The sequence below is a fragment of the Heterocephalus glaber genome, unplaced genomic scaffold, assembly GCF_053883595.1.
Source record: "Heterocephalus glaber isolate CG9 unplaced genomic scaffold, H.glaber_assembly_v1.0 deba00001457, whole genome shotgun sequence".
Lineage (NCBI taxonomy): Eukaryota > Metazoa > Chordata > Mammalia > Rodentia > Bathyergidae > Heterocephalus > Heterocephalus glaber.
The window spans coordinates 26566145-26568831 of record NW_028258305.1 but is presented as its reverse complement, the minus strand read 5'-3'; positions in this window follow the sequence as shown (position 1 = coordinate 26568831).

The following is a 2687-nucleotide window of genomic DNA, read 5'->3' as shown; positions in this document are numbered from 1 at the left end:
AAGAAGCAAGACTCAACAAAATGCTATATACAAGAAACACACTGAATTCAAAAAGAAACTCATAGACTGAAAGTTAAAGGGTGGAAATCAATATTCCATGCTACAGGAATCCGAAAAAAAAGCAGGAGTAGCTATCCTCTTTGCAGATCAAGTGGATTTCAAACCAAAATCTGAAACACTTCTGGTCCCAGGAATTTCAGATAAGGATAGTCAACTTGTATGTACAAATCTATTGTGAACAGGGCCAGGGATTTAGCTCAGTGGTGCCACACCTGCCTCACAAGTGCAAGGTTCTGAGTTTGATCCCTGGTATCAAAAAAAAAAAAACCAAACAAATCTATTGTGAACATGTTTTTTCATTTCTCTTAAGTAAAAACTTAAGAACAGAACTGTTGGTTCTTAACAATAATACAAGAAATTTCTATATTATTTTCTAAAATGGTTTTATCATTTTACATTCACATTAGCATTATTAGAAAGTTCTAACTGGGTCAAACCTAAGCTGACATTTGTTCTTTTAAAACTTTTAACTTAATCTCCCTAATGAGTGTATAATATGGTCTTGTTATTGTACTGATTAGTATTTTTCCAATTCTAGTGTTGCATACGTTTCCTTGTGCTGTACTGGCTATTTATCATCTTCTTGTGTCTACTTTTTAATTGAGTTGTCTATTAATGAGCTGTAAGAGTTCTTTATATATTCTGGTCATAGGTTATATGTATTATAAATATGTTCTGTTTAAGGACTACTTTTCATTTTCTTTTTTTGGGGGGGGGGTACCAGGGATCGAACTCTGGTCCTTGCAATTGCACAGCAGGCAGCAAAACCACTGAGCTAAATCCCCGGCCCCATACTTTTCATTTTCTTAACGATGTCTTTTAAAGTTCTAAATTTTGATGGAATCTCATTTATCAATTTTTTTCTTTTATACATCATGTTTTTTGTATCCTGGGAAATTCTTGCCTACCCTAAATTCATGAACATTTTCCCTTATATTTTCTTCTAAAGTCTTATAGTTTTAGTCTTTCATATTTAGGTTCATAGATCCTTTCAAGTTATTTTTATCTATGGAAATAAAGGGCTGAGATTAATTCTTTACATATGGATACCAGGTGTTCTAGTACTATATGTTGAAAACATTATCTTTTACTCCGCTCTTGAGTTTATGTTCTATAAAATGTTAATGTTAAATAATCTTTCAAAACTCAGTGGACCATATATGTGTGGTTCTATTTCTAGGTTCTCTGTTTTATTCCATTGATCTATATGTCTTTCCTTACACCAACATTGCCTTGATTACTGTAGCTTTAAAGGAAGTCTTAAATTAGGTAATAAATGTCTTCCAACACTGTTTTGTTTTTCTTTTTACTTTTCTATGTCCTCTGTACTCCTATGTAACTTTTAAATTTCAGTATCCAATTCTTCATTTATAGCAAGTATACATAGACCTGAATTTTTTTTTTTTTTTTTTTTTTTGGTACCGGAGATCGAACTCAGGTCCTTGCGCTTGAGAGGCAGGCGCTGGAACCACTGAGCTAAACCCCCAGCCCCTGAATTTTTATATATATCCATTGTGTTTTCTAATCCTACTAAATTCAAATGCAAGTTCCAAGGGCTCCTAGAGATTTCTTAGTATTTTCTCTGTAGATGATCATTTCATGTACATACAAAGATCTTATTTATACCTTGCCAATACTACGCTATTTGTTTCTTTTCATTCCCATTTTGGTTTGGGCCTGTGTTTCAAAGTTTAATGGACAGATGAAGACTAGGCATATCTGCCCTTGTTCCCCACCTTAGGGAGAAAGCATTGTATCTTTTCCATTCATATAAGGTGTTTTTGCTGGAAGTATGGAGTACATGTCTTTTATCTGTTGAGAAGGTTCTATTCTGCTTCTGGTCTCCTGATAGCTTTTACCATGAACAGCTGTAGAATTTAGTCCAATACTTTTTTTTTCCCCCATTAACTTTATTGGTACATTTTAGGTATAAAATACAGTTACATTCTTCATTGGGATCTTGTACCATTACAAGTCCAATACTTTTTCTGCAACTACTGATAGGATCATGTGGCTTTTTCCTTTCCTCTGTTAAAATGATGACTCATGGAAGTGGACTTTCCAATGCTGAACCAACACTGCCATCCCTGTAATAAAACCACTTTCTACATACTGCCAGATCTGACTTCTAATTGTTTGTTTTGTTAAACAAATTTTTATCTATGTTTATACTTTTTTTCTTCTATTATCTTTATCAAGTTTTAGTATTAACACAATGTTGATTTCCTAAAATGAGAGAGTGTTCCTTCTTTCTTCCGCTTTAAATGTTTGATATAATTCATTAGTTAAAATGTATATGAGCCTGCCGTTGTCATATAGGTAGGTTTTCAAGATAGGAATATACTTTCTTTAATAGGTGCTATTCAAATTTTATGTTTCTTCCAGAGTCAGTTTCATTAATTTGTCTTCCAAGGTACTTCATAGAAGTTGTCAAATTTTTTTCAAAAAAGATTTTTGCAATATGCTTTCTATATCCTTCTAAAGTCTTTAAAATTTGTGGTAATGTCCTCTAAATCTTAATATTGTAATTTAAAAATGTATAATTGATATTGTATAATAGGAGGAAATGGTCTAAAGGAGCAGGGGAAATAGGAGGGGTAAGGGAAAGGAAAGAAGGAAAAAGAAAA